The sequence below is a fragment of the Hylobates moloch genome, unplaced genomic scaffold (assembly GCF_009828535.3).
Source record: "Hylobates moloch isolate HMO894 unplaced genomic scaffold, HMol_V3 SCAFFOLD_4, whole genome shotgun sequence".
In the NCBI taxonomy this organism is placed as follows: Eukaryota; Metazoa; Chordata; class Mammalia; order Primates; family Hylobatidae; genus Hylobates; species Hylobates moloch.
The window spans coordinates 167244385-167255208 of NW_026652279.1; the positions used below are offsets into that span (position 1 = coordinate 167244385).

Consider the following 10824-nt stretch of genomic DNA (forward strand, 5'->3'; position numbering starts at 1 on the left):
CTAAGAATCCATATAAATATGTACACTTTTTTTTATGTAATTGCTATCATAATAAATATTGTTATGTGACTTACCTCTTTCTACACTACCATATATGTTGGAGATCTGACCCTGTGACACCTGGAGGATAATGGGTGGTTATTTCTTTTCTGTACATCTGTATTTTTCAATTTTTCTTGTATTTTACATTTTAATCCATTTATTTATTTTGAGATCAGGTTATGAAACTGGCTACTTTTTGTATTTTGGGTAGAGACAAGGTTTCACCATGTTGCCAAGACTGGTCTCGAACTCCTGGGCTCAAGGGATCCATCTACCCTCGGCCCCGCAAGGTGCTAGGATTATAGGCATGAGCCACTGTGCCTGGCCCAAATTTTCAACAATAATCACATATAGACTTTGTAATGGTGCATGCAAAAAATGTCATTCGCAGACCATAAAAACAAGCAGATAGAGATGTCCACATAAGGGATCATGTTCTCAACTTTCTATCTAGTAGGGAAAAAAAGATCATTTTTAACAATTATAAAAATAGATAATTGAAAGCACAAATAGCTTATCCACAACAATAATCATGTTTTTGTTTAAAATATACTTAAAGGCCTACTAGGCTCAAAGGAATCTGATGCTCAAGTGCAAAAATGAATTAGCACCAATCCCCCCATCGGAGTGGCAGTTTATACAAGTTTGCAGTAGGGCTCTTATGCATATTGTGTTTCTTTCCTCGAAGCTCCCCTTACAAAGAAAAGACATCTTTTCAAAGAATTTCATTTGACAGCCAGGCCGAACCTATTAACCATGATGTTATAGACAAGAGTCTATTGTTATGCAACGTATTTAATTGCTTGATTTTAATATTTAAAAAAATGCTATTTTAGGTGCTTTTGAACTTTCAAAGCACTTTCATAACTATTACCCCATGTTACATTCTCAATAGCCCTTGTGGTAAGTTAGGCGTCCTCCTTCTGTAGACAGGAAACAGACCCAGGTGGCCACGTGCCCTTGCCTTAACTCACCCAGCCAGCAAGACAGCAAAGGAGATCTCTCGGCTTCTAATTGTATGCCTTTCCCCTGAACCAAGCCAAGGAATGAACCTTATTTTTTGACAAGAAAGATTTAGTCCCGGTCCCAGAATGAATTTTAACAATAGAACTATGTTATAAATAAGTTGCATGGCAAGAGCCTGGTGTACAGTGAACTCTATTTTATAGCCAAGACCATGTGGCACACACCGAGCATTCCAGTCCATCTTTTCCATGACTAACCTGGGTAACTATGAACCAGGAAAGAGATTTGTTCAAGCACATTCCACTTGACAAGCACAAATAAATTTATTCAATTGCCTATATTCTAAAACTATCCAAGTAACAACACCATCACATAAATAAAAGACATCAAGTTGGTAACAAACCTGTAAGTTCAGGCACATGTAATGTCCAAAAAAATACTGATTTTCCTGTCTGACCAAATGCTGAGAATGAGTGGGGGTAGGGGACACTCACACAAAAAGGACCATCTGTTACTTATTTAAGCCATCCTTAGACAAGAATATATTACTTTTCAGAGAGAAAAATATTGTTCTTTCCAGAGGAATAGGAATGTGATATAAACAATGAGATGAGATAAAGCTGTTTATATCAAAGGGTGAATCAGATTATAACACTGAAAAATAGTACACATTTCCTGTTATTGCTGCTATAAGTAAAACAGTATTTGAAAGACAAATTACCATGTTACTATTCTTGAAAATCCCAGGCTCTCCTATAAGTAATGACATTTTGGTACACATGAGACTAACCAAGTGCAGACATATCTCTATCTACATAATTTAAGGAGGAAAAAAATCAATCCTTTCTCCTTCAAGAAAGAGAATACTTTTTTTTCTTTAAAACTTAAAGAACCAAGAAAAGTTTACATTTAAGACAAGCAAAAACTGCAAATAGTGCAGGGAAGGTATGAGTGGCAAGCATGCTCCCAGCGGGACTGAAGTGCAGCCTAGTTCCAGAGGCAATGTTCTGGGTCATAAACAGCAGGCAGGAAACAGACGGTCCCCAGACTTGAAGTGCTTGCAGCAGTTCACAAGCCCCGAGGGACCTCTGCAACCACGGCTTCAGTGACATGGAGGGCAAGGAGGAGTCACAGCCTCACCCGTGGCAGGTGGCAAAGCAGCTCTCTAGTGTGAATCACACACACACACACACACAGTTGGCCTTCCTCACCCATCCTGCCACCAGTTCTCGCAGTGGACCTGTGTACCCGTGGAAGCCACCCTGGGTCCCAGCATGGACACCAGGCACTGTCTCAGCAAGAGTCAAGAACAGGTCCCTGCTCACCTGATCTCACCTCTTAGCAACTCTCATTTTCCGAAAGAGAGAGGCAATGGCAGCTACAAGCCTGGGGCATCTGCTCTTCTCTAAATCCAGTGAGAAGCTGATCAGAGCCCCTTTCTCACCTGCTGACAACCAGGGTAGCATGTGTGTCCCCAAACTCAGAATGACAAGCAAGCAGCCAAAGCCACCTTGAATGACAGCCAAATACAGAGCCTACCCACTAACCACTGTCCCCATGTGCCCTAGGCAGAGGGGCTTCCCAGGACAAAGGGACTTCCAGGGCTAACACAGGAAAGTCCCAGGCAAACCGGGGCTGTTAGTCACCCTTTGAGGGTGTTCTCTGGGCCACATTCCTTATGTCTGCTCACCTGTAGGCCCTGCCCCAGGAGGCTGCTTCAGGAAGCCCTGGGCCGTCAGGGTCTGATCGGCTTTTCTTTGAAAGTCCTTAACCTCTCCCTGTGTAAGTGAAGAGTGGCTTGAATGGTTACAGTTGCTTTGCGTACATCTTAAATAAGAAAAGTCCATTCATGTGGTCTAGAAAGGAAGCAATAATTCTCTTTTCTGGCTGGATTTTGGTTTCTGTTTTTTTTTTTTTTTTTCCTTTGGAGACAGAGTCTCAGTGTGTCGCCCAGGCTGGAGTGCAATGATGCAATCATAGCTTACTGCAGCCTCTACCTCTCGAGCTCAAGCAATCCTCGAGCCTCAGCTGACCAAGTAGCTGGGATTACAGGCACGTGTCACCACAGCAAGCTAATTTTTACATTTTTGTAAAGACAGGGTCTCACTATGCTGCCCAGGCTGGTCTTGAACTCATGGGCTCAAGTGATTCTGCCATGTCAGCCTCCGAAGTGCTGGGATTACAGGCTTGAGGCACCATGCCTGGCCTAGGAATAGGTCTTAATCAGTGCTTCTCATTTGGCCACGGCTGGAGACCCCTCTGGTTGTCACTGTGGGGGAAGCGGTGCTCATGACATCTGCCGGGTAGAGCCAGGGTGCCGCTGTGCCTCGCGCAGTGCCCGGGGAAGCCCACATGGCAGAGCATTACCTGGCCCAGAATGTCCATTGCACTGAGGTTGAGAGACCCTGGTCTATGTTAACCCTGGGACAGGATCACCAACAAGCTAAGGAGGAGTCGGCTGAGAGGCTCATTCGGGGACCAGAGGTCTCCCTAAGGGCCCCGCAGCTGACACGCTTCCCCAGCGCCTCTGTGTGGCGGGGCAGCCCGGCTTTCCCAAAATGAGCTACGCGGGTGAGGCTTCTCCTTGGACCTTCCTCCTTCTTCTCTATTCTTCTTCCTTTCCAGCAGGCCGGACCCCAGCGCTCGCCTCTCCCTGCCAGGACGCCATGTGCCTCGGTGAATTCCTGTGCACGGATAGCAGAGGCCACTCTCCCTTTCCACGGGGTACTGCTTTCCCAGGGAGACGTGAAGAGGAGAGGAGGGCCCAAGTTCAAGCAGGGAGGGGATTCAGAGAGCAGTCATTCACCGAGTCCCCTCCAGCCCCAGCCCTGTGAGCCAGTCCTGGGGGTGCTGCCTTTCGCTACGGGATTCCCGATTCCGCTCCCTCCGGACGCAGGGAGGTTGAGCAGGGGACACGCAGCATTCGCCCTTCCCAGTTTTCTCTCTGTGGCCTCTGTCTCTCTCTCTCTTCAGGAACCAACAAAAGGCAAATGAATTCATTAAGGAGACCAACACCTGCCATTTGCTTTTTTTTTTTTTTTTTTTTTTTTTTAAGATGGGGGTCTCACTCTGTCAACCATGCAGTGGCCCGATCTCGGCTCAGTGCAACCTCTGCCTCCCAGGTTCAAGTGATTCTCCTGTCTCAGCCTCCTTTTTTTTTTTTTTTTTTTTTGAGACAGAGTGTCTCTCTGTCACCCAGCCTGGAGTGCAGTGGCGCAATCTCGGCTCACTGCAAACTCCACCTCCCGGGTTCATGCCATTCTCCAGCCTCAGCCTCCCGAGTAGCTGGGACTACAGGCGCCTGCCACCAGGCCCAGCTAATTTTTTGTATTTTTAGTAGAGACGGGGTTTCACCGTGTTGGCCAGGATGGTCTGAATCTCCTGACCTCGTGATCCCCCCGCCTCAGCCTCCCAAAGTGCTGGGATTACAAGCGTGAGCCACCGCGCCCAGCCATATTTGCTTTTTTTTTTTTTTTTTTTTTTTAAGATGGGGGTCTCACTCTGTCAACCATGCGGTGGCCCGATCTCGGCTCAGTGCAACCTCTGCCTCCCAGGTTCAAGCAATTCTCCTGTCTCAGCCTCCTGAGTAGCTGGAATTACAGGCATGAGCCACCAAACCAGGCTAATTTTTGTAGAGAGGGGTTTAGCCATGTTAGCCAGGCTGGTCTCAAACTCCTGGCCTCAAGTGATCCACCCACCTCCGTCTCCCAAAGTGCTGGGATTACAAATATGAGCCCCTGTGCCCAGTTGCATTTGCCTTTCTTTAAGGCCATTATTTAGGACTCAAGAGAGAGACGTCAGGAGAAAAGGTGAGGGAATTGCAGGCGAGAGTGGAGAAGAGGGTAGGCAAGGTTTGGAGATGTTGCTTTGTTCAACAGCCACCAGCCTGAGCAGCACATCAGTGCTTTCAAGTTAAAGGTAGGAAATGGAAGATAATGTATCCTGTTGAATCTACAGGGATAATTCAGAGATAATTAAAAATATAATGACCCAAATTGGGACTGAGGAAACACGCTGGCATTAACCTCCTTGCCCGGAGAGAAGGTGCCAGGAGAGCTCGCGGTCAGGTTTGCCACTTATTTAAGACTCCACCTCCACTTGTTCCTAACCCACTGAGAAATCGGCTCATTATTGACTTAGAGGGATGAGCGCCAGGTCCTGACTCACCGGCAACCACTTCCTGCAGAAATCCTCCAGCCCTGTTAGAAATGCCTCAGCCAAGGGGACTCATCTCCTCAAACCTGGGGGAAAAGACCTAGGAGAGGTCACAGCATGAGGTGACAGAAGTGCCATGTGCACAGGGTTGATTTGGTGGCTCTAATCCTTATAACATAAAAGCTTGCTTCTTAGCATAATTCTTGCAGTGTTAATTTTAGAGACACATAACAGAGAGGAGTAGTGAAATAAAGACCTGTCGGGTCCTTCTCCACTTCCCTAATCCATCTGTCTCCCTTGCTGTGTCTCTAAACCTTCTCCAGGCAGGACATCAGAGGTACCCAGACATTGTTATGAAACTCAGCATGTGTCCCTGGTGGACGCTGCTGGACCCAGCATGCACACTTCTCTGCTAAGAGTCACCCTGGATGAACCACCGTTGCCAGCGGGGAGCATGTTGCAGCTTTCCCACGCAGTGGATGAGAACCAAGGTTACGACCACTGTGTAGGAGGCGTCTGTGTAGCAATTGCTGGAATCACTGTGAGTAGACCGTGTCACATGTGTCTCCTCTGATCTTTCAACGTCTCTTCTTCCCTCTCCACTCCCACTGTCTAACTTTATTCCTCTTTTTTTTCTACCCCTTTCGGGAGACAGTATGGCATTGTAGAAGATGCGTGGGAAAGAAGACGCATTCTGAAGTCACCCCTATTTGTGTTAAATGATCACCTTGACTACTGCTATAGAACGAATGTTTATGTCCCCCACCCAAATTCGTATGCTAAGACCTAATAGCCAATAAGATAGTATTAATAGATGGGGCCTTTGGGAGGTGAGTGGCTCATGAGGGCAGAGTCCTCAAAATCAGATAAGTGCCAGAATAAAAGGGGCCCCAGAGAGACCCCTTGCACTGTCCACCATGTGAAGTGTAGAACACAGCAAGAAGGCCAACTATGAGCCAGAACGTGGGCCCTCACCAGAACCCAATTTTGCTGGCACCCTGATCCTGGACTTCCAGCCTCCAGAATGACGACAAATAAGTTTGTTTTTCCTGAGCCATCCACTTCAAAGTATTCTGTCATAGCTCCCCAAATAGACTAAGACATCTACTTAACCTTGGTCAAATGTTTCACCTTGGAGTCCACACCTGTGAAATGGTGATGATAACACTGTTTATTTCCTACATTATGATCAGGATTAGTAAATGCAATTTATTAATCAGAAGTTAGTAATTTCTGATTATTAATTCTGTGGTGCTTGATACTCGATTGAGGCTTATTTAATATTTGGATCTCTTTTAATTTTTTTTTTTTTTTTTTTTGCTCTTTCTGCTTTTCCTCTTCCCCTTTTCCTATTGAAATAGAATGCAGAGGACAAAGCAAGCAAACAAAAAAACTTCTGGAAGAATCACAGAGTTTTAGACCTAGAAAAAAACCGAAAAATCATCCATTCCACTCTCCTCATTTTACAGATGAGGGCATCGAGCCTCAGAGAAATGAAACTTGCCCAAGACCACACAGCAAGTGAGTGGGGGACTCATGACCCAAGACACTTTTTCCAGGCTTCCTTCTACCACATCACGCTGCAGAAAACACAGCAGATGGGAAGAGACGAGGCATGTGGTTGCCATTTCTGTATTACATCCAATTCATATTTCATTTAGAAAATGTATTTCTAGAACTTGTTAAAAAACCTGAATGATTTTGATTGAAGTTTTTCAAAACTAGGATTACTATGCTTCTAATGGAGATCAAGTTCAAATTTTTAACATATTTTGCCTTATTTTGCCACTCCCCTCAAAATATCCATAGTATTGAATGCCCAGCTTTCCTGTTTGGAAAAGCCCGAGGATCTGTGTATGCTCTGGTCTACTCTTGCCCAGCTCCCAACCGAGGCACTGGACCTGGCCCGATGCTGCTCTCTGCTGCTGCCCAGCTCTTCTGCTCCACCCGCAACCCTGTACCCAGTTAATCATTATGGCCCTTGTCTCTGTACAATTCCATAATATAATTCGATAAAATAATCCATGCTGACAAAAGTCTAGAATGGAAGGTGCCTGCTATGGTTTGGATGTTTGTCCCCTCCCAAATTCATGTTGAAATTTAAGCCGTATTAGACAGTGGGACTTTTAAGACGTGATAAAGCCATGCAGGGCCCGCCTCATGGGTGAGATTGGTGCTGGTATAAAAGGGTGAGCTTAGCCCCCGCCTCTCTCACCTTCTCGCCTTCTGCCATGTGATGATGCAGCAAGAAGTCTCTCTCCAGACGTTGGCACCTTACTATTGGCCTTCCCAGCTTTCAGGACTATGAGCCAATACATTTCTGCTCATTGTAAATTACCTAGTTTCAGATATTCTGTCATAGCAGCACACAACAGACTAAGACGCTGTGCAACTCACTCCTCACAATCCTGTGTTGTTCTAGGAAAACCTGTATAATTTAACAATGACTCTTTAGAGACAACGTCCCTCCTCTATCTCTCAGAAAGAGGCTTTCTCAGTAAAGAGGAGGAGGAGGATGTTCGGTGGGGGAGAGGGTTGGGAGTACTTTGGTTTTTCCCACTGGTACGGCCATGAGGTCCCTCTGTTTGCAGCACCTCGGCCTCTGCCTGCCTGCTCCTGAGTTGGGCCCTGTGGTCATGAATTCTTTTGTCAAATAACTATTCCTAAAAACAAGCACGCATGACTAACCATAAGACAATTGCAGTGATGCAAGTGTATGTGACTTATCTCATCTACCCAGTGTGACAGCTTGACACTCAAGGGGGAGATTTTCACCATCGATTCCCAGAACAAAGAATTTAGAGTAATGCGGGAGGCTGAGGCAGGAGAATGGCATGAACCCGGGAGGCAGAGCTTGCCATGAGCTGAGATCGAACCACTGCACTCCAGCCTGGGGGACTGAGCGAGACTCCGTGTCCCCCCCCGCCCGCCACCAAAAAAAAAAAAGAATTTAGAGTAATGAACATTTATGTATGGGTGGCCCTGTGATGTCTCTGACAACACCCCTTGTTTGGCCAAATTCTCAGACTCTAAAAGACAGCATTGGTTATGCATGCCTTCTGGGCTCAGAGAACCTGCAATACCAAAGTTCCACATTTTGGGGAGTACCTCCTCATCTGTGTAAATGCAGTTCTGAAAATTATTGCAAAATGTGTTCTACAAAGAATGGGGTAATTTATTGCTGTAAATTATCAAACAAGCTAATCAAAATAAGCATTCGCTCATTCATTTTTTCAATCATTCATAACACAGATGTACAAATGATTATCTATGGATTTTTGGAGTTGCAAAAAATAGAATCTTAGCTCCACCACTTATCAGTTTAATATTCTGGCCCTAGAAAAGTTACTTAACAATCTGATCCTCAGTACCTATCATCACTTAAAAAAAAATGGAAAATAATACCAACCTCATAGCTTGGTTATAAAGATTCGGTAAAATAATGCATGCATGTGCCTAAAACCAAACAGTCACAGAATGGAGGCAGGAGCCTTACTGTAGATTCCAACATAATGGTGTCAATCAGCAAAGTTCATCAGATCAAGGCACAGACTGCCAATTATGCATCATGCTGGCATTTGATGCCTAGAAATCCACGTTCCTCTTGCATAAAGCTTTCCTCTTAATCTGTACTTTGCTCATGTTCAACATTTTGGCATTTTTCTAAGTTCCTCAACCTTAGGGCTCTTCTGGTTTCCCACTTAATGTTGAATTAATAGCCATTGCTGGTTAAACCACTCATGCTCTCCTCAGGCCCAGCAGAAACAGTAGAACCAGGGTCTGAAGCCATCATCCCATTGTCTTCAGCACAATGAGTCCCGTGAGCCTAAGCTCCTAGGAAAAGAGTTGCTTTTGGCTACAAAGGGTGTATAACAGCAGCTGAACCAGGCAGCGCAATATTCATGGGACTTTTTACTTTGTGGAACTTGAGAGTAAATTTAAAAGACAACTTACTTCAACCTTTCTCATTTTCAAGAAGAAATGAGGCCCAGAAAGGTAGGGGATTTGTCAGGATGAGACAGCCCTTAAGTGACCAGATCTATCCCTACTCATGACTCAGATTAAACAGTTGCTTAGGATACCCCAAAGTCATCTCTGCACTTCAAAAGATTAAGTGCTTGTGTAGACAATATCACATATTCCACTACAGCAATTTAATGATTTCCTGATGATATATGATAGGTCCCAGATTATCACTAAAAGGTATTTTAAATTTTGACAACTGACACAATTTGGGCGCCAACAGTAACTCTTGGAATTGGAGTCTAGTTAGCACATGCCTGGTTGGAAGCCACAAGGTGACATACTCCAGTGGCTTCCAAACTGTCTGTGTGACGAGCAGTCCCCATGATCGCATGGCTCAGAGATTGAATGAGGAGGCATCAAAGAGTTTGCCCTACATCCATCTGTACCCTGAAATCCAATATCTTCTTTTATGAAATAATATGGTTAAAAATAAATTCAAACAGAACAAAAGGATAGTGGATTAGTCAAGATTCTCCAGAAAAATAGAACCAATAGGATGTACATGTATATCTATATCTATATCTGCAGAGAGACGTATTTTAAAGAATTGGCTCATGGGATTGTGGGGGCTGGAAATCTGAAATCTGCAGAGCAACCCAGCAGGCTGGAAATTCAGGTAAGCATTGATATTGCAGTCCTGAGTCCAAATTTGAAAGGCAGCCAGCAGGCTGGAAATTCAAGCAGGGTTTTTATGCTGCAGTCTTAAGGCAAAATTCCTGGTCTCCAGGAAACCTCAGTGTTTGCTCCTAAGGCCTTCAACTGATAGGAAGGGGCCTAACTTGTAAAGGGTAACCTGCTTTTCTCAAAGCCAACTGAATGTAATTGTTAATCACATCTAAAAAACACATTCACAGCAATATCTAGACTAGAGTTTGACCAAACAGCTGGGCACCATAGCCTACCCATGATTTTAGTTGACAGGTGAAATAAGCCATCACAGAGTAAACAACAAGAAAGGGACCATATCTCACTCCAGACCCTTTCTTCCTTTCCCCAGAGGTAGGCTTTTTAAGTGGCCAAACCCATCTTTTCAGGGAAGGGCATTGATTCTATTTGCATCCGAATGTTTATGTGTGTAAAAAAGCACCAGCCTTTCTCTATTCTTCACATCTCTGCAGTCTTTACTCTGTGCCAGGCCTTCTGTTCAGCACTTTGCATGGATTTCCTCCTGTCAGTCCTTTCAGCCAACCAGACATGCAGTTACTATTCTGTCCCCCCTTTTGCAGATGGGTCAATGGTGAGCAATATTAACATCCTTTCTGTTGAACGAATCTGATGACAAGAAAGGTTCAATCTACTTTGGAAAAAAAACAAAATAATTTGAACCATTTTTATTGGGAAATTGGAGGCAAAAACAAGTTCTGAAAAGTTTCAAAGGCGTGCTTGATGCCAAATATGATTTAAAGCCGTGTGTTCTAGAACCCTTGAGTGACACTGGAGGGACGTATGCCGGGGCCGTGTTTTTATTCAGCTCCCCATACAGACAGCAATTTTCCTTGTTTTAAATTATTTATTATTTTGTGTTCCCAATTAAGCTATAATGTGACAGGCAAGCTATTTTACAAGGCAATAAAGAAAATAATCATGCTCCCCAGTGAGTAAACTGCAAGGCCAAAAGGTGAGTTGTTTATATCA

The 10824-nt window shown here is 44.6% G+C and overlaps 1 long non-coding RNA gene across 2 annotated transcripts; it reads left to right on the forward strand.

Moving 5' to 3' along the window:
* The first annotated feature begins 5184 nt into the window (after window positions 1-5184).
* Window positions 5185-7212, forward strand: LOC116466510 (uncharacterized). Of its 2 annotated transcripts, none has more exons than XR_009213025.1 (3): window positions 5185-5285; window positions 5487-5704; window positions 6525-7212. It is a non-coding gene; the product is annotated as an uncharacterized LOC116466510 (long non-coding RNA). The 2 variants fall into 2 exon arrangements; XR_004247580.3 differs by lacking the exon at window positions 6525-7212 and adding an exon at window positions 5819-6407.
* Window positions 7213-10824: the final 3612 nt, after the last annotated feature.